We start from the raw sequence: 12,755 nt of genomic DNA on the forward strand, positions 1-12,755 counted from the left end.
AAATGACAAACATTAGTTTAGCCCATAATTTTAGTGAATATGTACATGATGTAAAACTAATAGAGACCAGCACACTTCTTATCATTTATTCATTCCAAAATGACCAAAAGTGCTGACAGATATAAAACCTAAGACTATACTACATAGATATGGTAATAGAGACTTTGAGGCTGTTTTTTTCTAATTACGAATGTATGGGACTGACTATACCTCAATGAACAAGAATTGACAAATTGGTTTTAAACATGTCTGTTCCGTGAATTTTTATTATTGCATTGGGACAAATAGCTGTCAGCTGAGTGAGTATGTGAGTATGATTATGAAATGGAACAAATCAAGATGAAAACATTTCATCCCTTTTTTAAACAAAAAAATCCCTGCAAGTACTATTCAAGCATGAAAGATGCAGATGCATGAAAAAGACATGCCTGGCTGCAATGGCATAGCCCAGCTGTGATTTATGCCACTTGTTGTTTGGGCAGAATGAATCTAATGATGGGTTTGTTTCTTCACTTTAAATTAGGGATGAGAGTGATGTCAATGCCAAAAATACAGGCTAGATACATTATAGAAGGGTCAGATCTTATTGAAGGGTGGAAAAGTAGACTATGGGGGACAATTAGAGCTGCAGATAGGGATATTCATCTATTACAAAGTCTGGAATAAGATATCTGGTGTCAGGCATGCCATGTTTCGTAAGTAATTAAAATTAGATGTCCAGCATCTGTCCAGCCCTAGATCTGCCCATTTTGTTTGCTTGTATTAGTGAAAATTGCCAAAAGCTGCAATATTTTTGTGTAAATTCATGTGTAGAGACTTTTCAAAGTGTTTTATGCCAGAAAATAGACGTAAACACTTTGATGCATTGGTGTTTTATGCCAGGACTCTAGCAAGCAAAATGGGAGCTCTTAAGGCCTTGGTATTGGAAAAAAACATTGATTTAGTTGGTGTTGTTGAGACATGGATCAGACACATGGCCAAAATCAAGATATATCTGAAGACAGATTTTTCAAAGGTTTCATGGACTGATAAGATGAGAGTAACTGTGGACGGACCAGATGGATGGGCCCGTGGCTGGATAAGTAATGGACGCAGACCTCCACTTTGACTCAGACACCAGTACGGTGGAGGTGGGGTACTGCTCTGTGGTGGTGTTATGAAAGGGAATCTGGGGAATATATCACCGGACCACCACTGGAGAGAGGTGCTCGAGTAGGGGCCTAACCCGTAATGTAGTAAATAACCTCGGCACTCAAAATATATGAATAAATGTGAAAATTTATTATAATCATAGTCCAATCCAAAAGAGCAGCAGACGCTTCGGCCAATCAGTGGCCTTCATCAATACAATCTATAAGTACAAATGGACACCATAGATTATAATATGAAAATGCGAAATAAAGCAAAAAGTAGAGTTACATATTGATCATACGCCGGCATTGAGAACATCTATAACATAGCATAATAACAATGGGGAAGCCTCAAAAATGACACATACCAGATGTGGATTGGAGTAAGTCCAGAGGAAATAGGCAAAAAGAGTCTCTAGACGTAGAGGTCAGTCCTGTAAGAGGATGTGTGTCAGGGAGTCAGTTACAGGGCTCACAGTAATAGTTAGGGGTGCCGTATACAGTCCTATTAGGGAGTACCTGTGTGTCCTGGAAGTGGTCCTGTGATACCAACGCGGAGTCGACCGCTAGTTGTGGGAGGAGAGACCTTGTGGGTTTATAATTGCCGCTATTTATAAGCCTGAAGTGGGGGGGGGGGGGAGGGAAGCGTGCTAGACGTCGCTAATGAGGTGGTGAGTATAGGTGGAATGCACCCAGCAATGCTGCTGTATGTGCGTGCGTTCCACGGAGAACCGGAAGTGACGTTTCCGGAAGTGACATCACCGGATACGCGCGAACCGGAAATCAAGTGCGTTCCACACATGAGAGCTTGCGTTCCACCAGGGGAAAGAACGCAAAGGGGAGCTTGGGGAACAGATTATGAAAAGGAAGGCAGATCACTAAACAAGGTGCATCGTGCTTGAGCAGACCTATGTCCAGGTGGCAAGATGAGTCATATGGAGAAGACATCAGTAGTGCATCAGAGGTGACATCAGGGTGCATCGTGCTTGAGCAGTCCTATGTCCAGGTAGCAAGATGGGTCATATGGAGGTGACATCAGTAGAGTTACAGTGAAAATTGCTTATCTGAAATATCAATACACAGTTATTAGAAGGATATCAATGATATGTCATTAGAATATCACATAGAATGAATGTTATATCTCATCACAATGTTTCAAATAAAGGACAATAGGTCGTAGTCCCTATTGAGACCCCTGGGAGCAAGGGACTGTAACTCGTGTATCCAAAAAGCCTCCCTTTGTTTGAGAAGGCGTATACGATCCCCACCCCTGCGTGGTGTTAAAACCTGTTCTAATATTTGGAATTTAAGTTGTGAAATTTGATGACCTGCTGAATGGAAATGAAATGGAATGGGCAATAACAAGTTCTTACAGCGAATGGTAGATTTATGTTTAGAGATACGATCTCTAATGGGTTGCGTGGTCTCCCCAACGTAAACGAGGCCGCAAGGACATTTAATTAGATAGACCACGAATGACGTGTCACGTGTAGTAGTCCTTGACCTTATACCGCTTCCCAGATAATGGGTGGTGAACAGTATCGCCACGTAATACATTGTTACATTGTCTACATTGTAGACAGGGAAAAGTACCATTTCTGGGGTTTTGGAGAAACCTCTGTCTTGGACCTGAGCACTGGCTCCCTATGTCTGCCCGTATCAGGCTATCTCTCAGATTTGAGGATCGTTTGAAACACGGTAAAAATGGTGTCTGAAAAGAGGGGATGTCTGGATAGCCTGTGCTCAAAATACCCCAGTGTCTTCTGATGGCTTTATGGATCATGTATGCATATGGGTGATAAGTATGTACAAAGGGGATACGATCTCTCATAGGCGGATTGGGACGCCTAGGTTTTTGATGTTTAGAGTCCCAAATGGATGTAGGATATCCCCTTTGGATAAATTTATCCTGCATCTCCTGTAGTCTTGTCTGTCTGAGATTTTCATCAGTGACAATTCTTTCAACCCTTTTGAATTGAGACTGGGGGATAGAGCGTTTCATAGCCATGGGATGATTGCTAGTGAAGTGCAATAAGCTGTTGCGATCAGTGGATTTAGAGAACAAATCAGTAGTGAGGTTGCCATATTGGTCTTTCATGACTTTAGTGTCCAAGAAGCTCACATGGTCCGGGTCATGGGTCAATGTGAAGTTGAGATTGGGCCAGGCTGTATTGATGTCCGAAAAAAATGTCATGAGGGAGTCTTGTGGGCCCACCCATATGCAAAAGATGTCATCTATATACCTTTTCCAGACGATAGAAAATTGTTGAAATAAAGCATGGGGATAGATGACATCTTGCTCGAAAGCAGCCATGTAGCAATTTGCATATGGGGGGGCCACATTGGACCCCATTGCGGTCCCCCTAACTTGGAGGTAATAGGTATCTTGAAATAAAAAGAAGTTCTCCGTGAGAACTATGAGTAGAAGGTCAAGGCAAAGACTGGAAACCCTGCAATTGGTGTGAGAGGATTCTAGTAACCGTTGGACCGCAGTGATTCCATGTTCATGTGGTATTGAGGTGTAAAGGTCTTTAACGTCCAGAGATACCAGTATTGTGTTGGATGGAACCTGTCCTGTGTCACGTAGGCTCTGTAGGAAAGCCCCTGTGTCAAGAAGGTAAGACGAACTGCGTTGGGTTAACGGTGTGAGGACTTTCTCTAAGAAAATTGAGAGGGGGGAGAGTAATGAGTCCGTTGAAGCTACTATAGGCCTGCCCGGGGGATGTTGAAGATTCTTGTGTATTTTGGGCAGGATATAGAAAACTGGAGTAATGGGAAATTTTTTTATCAAAAATGTGCTAGTCTTGGAGTCAATAACTCCCGCCTTCTGATAATTCTCCACGGTTGTTTGAATTAATGTGGTTAAATGTGATGTAGGGTCACATGGCAGCGGACGGTAAGTAGTGGTGTCACCCAACTGGCGTTCTATCTCACTGACATAATCGGTTTTGTTCATGATAACAATTGCACCGCCCTTGTCGGCTGGTTTGATAATTAATGATTTATTATCCCGGAGATCCCTAAGAGCTTGCTGGTCTAGCGGTGTAAGATTATGTTGGAAATGGAGTCTACCCCTTTCAGAGTCGATACGGAGTTGTTTAAAAGACCTATCAATGAAACCAATAAAGGTTTCAAGCGCATGAGTGCCTTGTGGTGGTCTGTAGTGACTCTTATTACGCAAGCCAAATTCCTCGGCCGTAATAAGGGCCTGGTTGTCAGCTGGAATCTGATCTGAAATCAATACGGACTTGGAAAAGTGGGCTTTTAATCGTAATGTACGATAAAAGCGTTGCAATTCCATGTCCAGTTTGAATGTGTTATATTTACCAGTTGGACAAAATGACAGACCTTTCTGCAATACAGACAGTTGTGGTACACTCAAAGTATGTGATGATATATTTACCACCAACGGTTGGCTCTGGATCTCGTGATTCGGGTGTAGTCCATATTTCTGGCGTTGTCCGCCCCGCCGCGTCTTCTTCTGTATGTTCGACGAGGTTGGCCTAAAAAAGGAGCAGAGGGAGAATGGTGATCCTGTCTGTCCACTTCTGAGCCTGACGTAGAGGCATCTGAGGGGGTTCTGTCGTAATAAGAAGAATTTCTGTTGGAGGAAGAGTAATTTCGCCATTTGTAGACTTTATTCTGAGCGTAGTCTTCAGCGTCTCGGGAGAATTTGGACCTCTTCCTTGCCTCCGTGTCGCGTTGATGGTTTTCAGTGTTGACTTTGATTTTATTTTGTAGACCGGTATATTCTTCTGGGGTGGTGGACGACTGGAGCTGGCCTTCTATATTCCTGATGTCCTCTTTCGTTGTAACAATCGCCTTTTTCCTCTGGACTTACTCCAATCCACATCTGGTATGTGTCTTTTTTGAGGCTTCCCCATTGTTATTATGCTATGCTATAGATGTTCTCAATGCCGGCGTATGATCAATATGTAACTCTACTTTTTGCTTTATTTCGCATTTTCATATTATAATCTATGGTGTCCATTTGTACTTATAGATTGTATTGATGAAGGCCACTGATTGGCCGAAACGTCTGCTGCTCTTTTGGATTGGACTATGATTATAATAAATTTTCACATTTATTCATATATTTTGAGTGCCGAGGTTATTTACTACATTACGGGTTAGGCCCCTACTCGAGCACCTCTCTCCAGTGGTGGTGCGGTGATATATTCCTCTATTTGCATTTACCTCTTCACCTGCACACCACTTGGGCCATGTCGGCTCCTCCCACTTTTTCATATAACGCCGAGGAAACCTCATCTATTTTGGCACAATCCCACCTCTCGAGCGATTTCCTGAAGACCGCACCCAAAGAAACCAGAGGAAGGGACCTTGAAAAGGAACGCCGCCATCTCATTAATCAGGAACTGCACTGCGCCACTCTTGTTGAATATTTGAAAACCCAGCGTATCCCTAGGGGACTCAGGGTACAATTACGACCCACCCTGTTCGCCGATAATACTGAATATACTGCTAAGTTTGAACAAATCTTGAATAAGTGCTCGTTTGATTTGATGGTATTAACTGTTGATTTCTTGAATAAGGCGATTGTTACAACGAAAGAGGACATCAGGAATATAGAAGGCCAGCTCCAGTCGTCCACCACCCCAGAAGAATATACCGGTCTACAAAATAAAATCAAAGTCAACATTGAAAACCATCAACGCGACACGGAGGCAAGGAAGAGGTCCAAATTCTCCCGAGACGCTGAAGACTACGCTCAGAATAAAGTCTACAAATGGCGAAATTACTCTTCCTCCAACAGAAATTCTTCTTATTACGACAGAACCCCCTCAGATGCCTCTACGTCAGGCTCAGAAGTGGACAGACAGGATCACCATTCTCCCTCTGCTCCTTTTTTAGGCCAACCTCGTCGAACATACAGAAGAAGACGCGGCGGGGCAGACGACGCCAGAAATATGGACTACACCCGAATCACGAGATCCAGAGCCAACCGTTGGTGGTAAATATATCATCACATACTTTGAGTGTACCACAACTGTCTGTATTGCAGAAAGGTCTGTCATTTTGTCCAACTGGTAAATATAACACATTCAAACTGGACATGGAATTGCAACGCTTTTATCGTACATTACGATTAAAAGCCCACTTTTCCAAGTCCGTATTGATTTCAGATCAGATTCCAGCTGACAACCAGGCCCTTTTTACGGCCGAGGAATTTGGCTTGCGTAATAAGAGTCACTACAGACCACCACAAGGCACTCATGCGCTTGAAACCTTTATTGGTTTCATTGATAGGTCTTTTAAACAACTCCGTACAGACTCTGAAAGGGGTAGACTCCATTTCCAACATAATCTTACACCGCTAGACCAGCAAGCTCTTAGGGATCTCCGGGATAATAAATCATTAATTATCAAACCAGCCAACAAGGGCGGTGCAATTGTTATCATGAACAAAACCGATTATGTCAGTGAGATAGAACGCCAGTTGGGTGACACCACTACTTACCGTCCGCTGCCATGTGACCCTACATCACATTTAACCACATTAATTCAAACAACCGTGGAGAATTATCAGAAGGCGGGAGTTATTGACTCCAAGACTAGCACATTTTTGATAAAAAAATTTCCCATTACTCCAGTTTTCTATATCCTGCCCAAAATGCACAAGAATCTTCAACATCCCCCGGGCAGGCCTATAGTAGCTTCAACGGACTCATTACTCTCCCCCCTCTCAATTTTCTTAGAGAAAGTCCTCACACCGTTAACCCAACGCAGTCCGTCTTACCTTCTTGACACAGGGGCTTTCCTACAGAGCCTACGTGACACAGGACAGGTTCCATCCAACGCAATACTGGTATCTCTGGACGTTAAAGACCTTTACACCTCAATACCACATGAACATGGAATCACTGCGGTCCAACGGTTACTAGAATCCTCTCACACCAATTGCAGGGTTTCCAGTCTTTGCCTTGACCTTCTACGCATAGTTCTCATGGAGAACTTCTTTTTATTTCAAGATACCTATTACCTCCAAGTTAGGGGGACCGCAATGGGGTTCAATGTGGCCCCCCCATATGCAAATTGCTACATGGCTGCTTTCGAGCAAGATGTCATCTATCCCCATGCTTTATTTCAACAATTTTCTATCGTCTGGAAAAGGTATATAGATGACATCTTTTGCATATGGGTGGGCCCACAAGACTCCCTCATGACATTTTTTTCGGACATCAATACAGCCTGGCCCAATCTCAACTTCACATTGACCCATGACCCGGACCATGTGAGCTTCTTGGACACTAAAGTCATGAAAGACCAATATGGCAACCTCACTACTGATTTGTTCTCTAAATCCACTGATCGCAACAGCTTATTGCACTTCACTAGCAATCATCCCATGGCTATGAAACGCTCTATCCCCCAGTCTCAATTCAAAAGGGTTGAAAGAATTGTCACTGATGAAAATCTCAGACAGACAAGACTACAGGAGATGCAGGATAAATTTATCCAAAGGGGATATCCTACATCCATTTGGGACTCTAAACATCAAAAACCTAGGCGTCCCAATCCGCCTATGAGAGATCGTATCCCCTTTGTACATACTTATCACCCATATGCATACATGATCCATAAAGCCATCAGAAGACACTGGGGTATTTTGAGCACAGGCTATCCAGACATCCCCTCTTTTCAGACACCATTTTTACCGTGTTTCAAACGATCCTCAAATCTGAGAGATAGCCTGATACGGGCAGACATAGGGAGCCAGTGCTCAGGTCCAAGACAGAGGTTTCTCCAAAACCCCAGAAATGGTACTTTTCCCTGTCTACAATGTAGACAATGTAACAACGTATTACGTGGCGATACTGTTCACCACCCATTATCTGGGAAGCGGTATAAGGTCAAGGACTACTACACATGTGACACGTCATTCGGGGTCTATCTAATTAAATGTCCTTGCGGCCTCGTTTACGTTGGGGAGACCACGCAACCCATTAGAGATCGTATCTCTAAACATAAATCTATCATTCGCTGTAAGAACTTGTTATTGCCCATTCCATTTCATTTCCATTCAGCAGGTCATCAAATTTCACAACTTAAATTCCAAATATTAGAACAGGTTTTAACACCACGCAGGGGTGGGGATCGTATACGCCTTCTCAAACAAAGGGAGGCTTTTTGGATACACGAGTTACAGTCCCTTGCTCCCAGGGGTCTCAATAGGGACTACGACCTATTGTCCTTTATTTGAAACATTGTGATGAGATATAACATTCATTCTATGTGATATTCTAATGACATATCATTGATATCCTTCTAATAACTGTGTATTGATATTTCAGATAAGCAATTTTCACTGTAACTCTACTGATGTCACCTCCATATGACCCATCTTGCTACCTGGACATAGGACTGCTCAAGCACGATGCACCCTGATGTCACCTCTGATGCACTACTGATGTCTTCTCCATATGACTCAACTTGCCACCTGGACATAGGTCTGCTCAAGCACGATGCACCTTGTTTAGTGATCTGCCTTCCTTTTCATAATCTGTTCCCCAAGCTCCCCTTTGCGTTCTTTCCCCTGGTGGAACGCAAGCTCTCATGTGTGGAACGCACTTGACTTCCGGTTCGCGCGTATCCGGTGACGTCACTTCCGGAAACGTCACTTCCGGTTCTCCGTGGAACGCACGCACATACAGCAGCATTGCTGGGTGCATTCCACCTATACTCACCACCTCATTAGCGACGTCTAGCACGCTTCCCTCCCCCCCCCACCTCAGGCTTATAAATAGCGGCAATTATAAACCCACAAGGTATCTCCTCCCACAACTAGCGGTGGACTCCGCGTTGGTATCACAGGACCACTTCCAGGACACACAAGTACTCCCTAATAGGACTGTATACGGCACCCCTAACTATTACTGTGAGCCCTGTAACTGACTCCCTGACACACATCCTCTTACAGGACTGACCTCTACGTCTAGAGACTCTTTTTGCCTATTTCCTCTGGACTTACTCCAATCCACATCTGGTATGTGTCATTTTTGAGGCTTCCCCATTGTTATTATTAGTGTTGAGCCATCCCCGTAGTGTTCGAGTTCGGTTCGGTTCGTCGAACTGTTCGTCGAACACCTTCGAACACCGTTAAAACCAATGGCAGGCAAACAAAAACACATAGAAACACATAGAAAACACCTTCAAAGGTGTCCAAAAGCTGACAAACTGCTCAGAAGACATAACTAACACATGGAAAAGTGACAAGTACATATAGTCATGCGAAAATAAAAGAGGTGGAGGAGTAAAAGGAGGGGGAGACACAGATATAGGCATGTCATGCCCTTCTAAAATCCAAAAAGTGAGAAGCCGACACGGCCAGTCCGCTCCTGCCAGTGCCACCTCCGTGTCGCCGAGTTTGTGCCAGAGCCGCGGTGAACCCTGTTGGCCAGCCCCCCTCTCCCAATACTGGTGCCTGTCCGCTGGTGGGTCGAGCGAGCCCCCCTGTGGTGGAGGCAGCTCTAAGCTTTTTAATTTAAATTGTCTCTCTAATTTGAATGAATACACTTTAAATCCATTTACAAGGATCTATTGGAGGGCAAGTCTCATGCCAGCAGCCGCGTAATTCCAGCTCCAGTAGCGTCCACTAAAGCTGCTGCAGTTAAAAAGCTTTTATAAGGATCGAGCTCGGCTGTCCACCGCAAGGCATCCTACTGCCAGTCCCAGCCCCTATGCCTTGGGGTGCATCCTGATGCTCTTCACTGAGTATCCCATGGTCCCGAAGCATTTCCTTTGAAAAAATTAAGTGTCTAAACTACAGGTGGTGTAGCTTGCTTAACAGCCGGGATAATCCGCTGACTAGCAGACACTGCTACTAGGCACAAAGTATTTCCTGGGCTAGATGCAGTTAAAAATTTGTAATTAGATACTCTCGTTGGATGCTGAGAAAGCATTCCATAGAGTCTCCTGGCACGCCATATATGATTCTCTTAAAAAGCTTGGGGTAGGGGTCTAGGGGACCCTTTTATAGCCAAAATCACGGCCCTGTATCACAATACGTCACCTAGGCTGAAGATAAATGGAAGTGTAGCACCCTGAGGGCTCGGTTGCTACAGAGGTATTGCACCTCACCCAGAGGTGTGATATCTCACTCTCAGGTAAGGATGGAGTGTGGATCAGGACCCGACACCTGCATGTATTACACTACATTGCCGTGGGGCAGGGCGACCAATATGCCTCTGAGATGGGCACGACAGTCCCTGTCCCTGGCTGGAGTGGGGGGAGGGAACACTGAGGAAGGGGAACCCTGTAGTGCAGGAGCAGGGAGGAAGCAGTTCCTGGGTGCATTGAGAAGGGAATATAAAAGGTGGGCACCATCTTAGTTCAGTGCAGAGAAGTCTGAGCAGAAGTGGCAGGGAGCAGGGGCTCTGCATGAGCTCTGCTCCGGAGGCGGGCCTAGTAACAGAGGCCCAGGCCTGGAAGAGGGAGAAGGAAGGAAGAGGAGCGGAGAAGGCTCCAGGAACGAGGAATGAAGGGATCCCAGGGGTGCGGACGGGCGAGTCGCCACCGCACGCCCGAATCCACCTGCGTGGTGGGGTCAGGCCAAAGGGTGAGACCGGTCCCCGAAACTAGTGGAGGCAGGAAACGACCCTCAGCTAGAAACCGGAGGCTGTGACATTTTATGTGGCGCAGCCCCTCGCTACACCCGCTAGGAAGGCACCACATAGGGTCAGGGAAACTGGCGCCAAGTTTACCAAGAGGAGGCCCGAGGCAGCCGGACAGAAGGGTTGGTAAGAAAGTCCAGACAAAGGACACACAAAGGGGGTCCTGTGAAGCGCTCCAAAGTTATCTGGGAGTTGTCTGAGCCCCTCACCTGGTGAGCACAGTACGACGTGGGCAGCCGTTACCTGCAGACGTGGTCTGGATAATAAGAACTGTGAGTAAAGGCCCTGGACTGCATCACTGACTCCGTGTCGTTACTGCTGCTGCCCTGCACCATCACCCCCATCCTCCGCATACACTGCCCTGAGGCTATACTCCTCCCGTGGGGAGTTATGCTACGCTCTGCTGCACCCACAACAGCAGCCTCAGCGGTCTGCCCTGCAGCGGCGGTTCACTCTGACCGCAATCCACGGGTGGCGTAGTCGGACATTTAAACATCAAAACCACATAAATAGTTCCGCCACTGGTTTGACCACCCTGAGCCACGGAACCGGGTCGCCGCCACGAAGACTACAACCACCAGCATCCACCAAAAAGGGTCCGGCTCCGGGTGTCCCAAGGCCCAGGGGGTGCATCAGAACATTTTCATCACCTTTCACAATCACCAATGGGACAAGGCAGGGATGTCCTCTGTCCCCTCTCTTATACATCCTAGTGACGGAGCACCTGCTCTCATCAATTCGCCATAACCCCAATATTAGGTGGATTGAGGTGGGAGGCACCGAGTACAAGTGCTCTCTATTTGCTGATGATGTCCTAGTATATATCACTCAATCACATATATCCATCCATGCTGTTATGGCTGAAATAGATCACTTTGTTACATGGTCAAATTTTAAAATCAATGCAGCGAAGTCTGAGGCCCTCGATGTCTCCCTCCCCAAATCCATATAGTATTCCATCCAGTACAACTTTCCCTTTGCCTGGCCCAGGGTATCAAATACTTAGGAATTCCTATTCATAGAGACCTCTCCCATCTATGTTATCTTAATTTTGGGCCCTTTATTGAACAACTCCATACAGACCACGGTTGGCAAGTTAGAACTGTAAGATTCACTACGTGAACCACTGGTGTTTTGTGGAAAAGCACATGTACACTGCGTTCCAAATTATTATGCAAAAAGTGTTTAGGAGTGATAAGGGAAGAATTTGTTTGTTTGTCAGTTAAACTCATTGATGGTCATGTGTGTCAGGGCTCTTTATATCACTGTAAGCAATTGCAGACACCTGTGCTAATTAGTTTGGCAGGTGTGTCCAATGAAAGGCAAGACTACTTAAGAAGGCTGTCTCACATTATTAAGCAGCCTACATTTTCTGCCAAAATGGGAAAGAAAAAGGATGTGTCGGCTGCTGAGAAGCAACAAATTGTGGAGTGTTTAGGCCAAGGCATGACTACAATCAACATTGTGCGATGATCAGGATGAAGTGTCTTGGCAATCAAGAAGTATGTAGCTGATTCACAGTACACATGTGTGCGTGCTGATAAGGGCAAATTGAGGACTCTTTCCTACAGGCAATTACGTCAGGTTGAAAGAGCAGCGGCAAAAAAAGCCTTGTCATAGCAGCAGACAAGTTTTTGAAGCTGCTTGTGCCTCCAACGTCCCCCGAACAACAAGATGCAGGGTCCTTCAGAGGTTTGCAGCTGTGCATACGCCATCCTGTCGACCTCCTCTATCCACTTCACACAAGCAGAAACGGCTCCAGTGGGCCAAACATTACATGAAGACTGATTTCAAAACTGTTTTGTTCACGGATGAGTGCCGTGCAGCGCTCGATGGTCCAGATGGATGGAGTGGAGGATGGCTGGTTGATGGACACCCCACACAAACACGGCTACAGCGCCAACAAGGAGGAGGTGGAGTAATGTTTTGGGCTGGAATCATGGGGAGAGAGATTGTCGGCCCCTTTAGGATCCCTGAAGGTGCTAAAGATGAA

The sequence above is a fragment of the Phyllobates terribilis genome, unplaced genomic scaffold (assembly GCF_046119375.1).
Source record: "Phyllobates terribilis strain yellow unplaced genomic scaffold, ASM4611937v1 Scaffold_1__5_contigs__length_1240528914, whole genome shotgun sequence".
NCBI lineage: Eukaryota > Metazoa > Chordata > Amphibia > Anura > Dendrobatidae > Phyllobates > Phyllobates terribilis.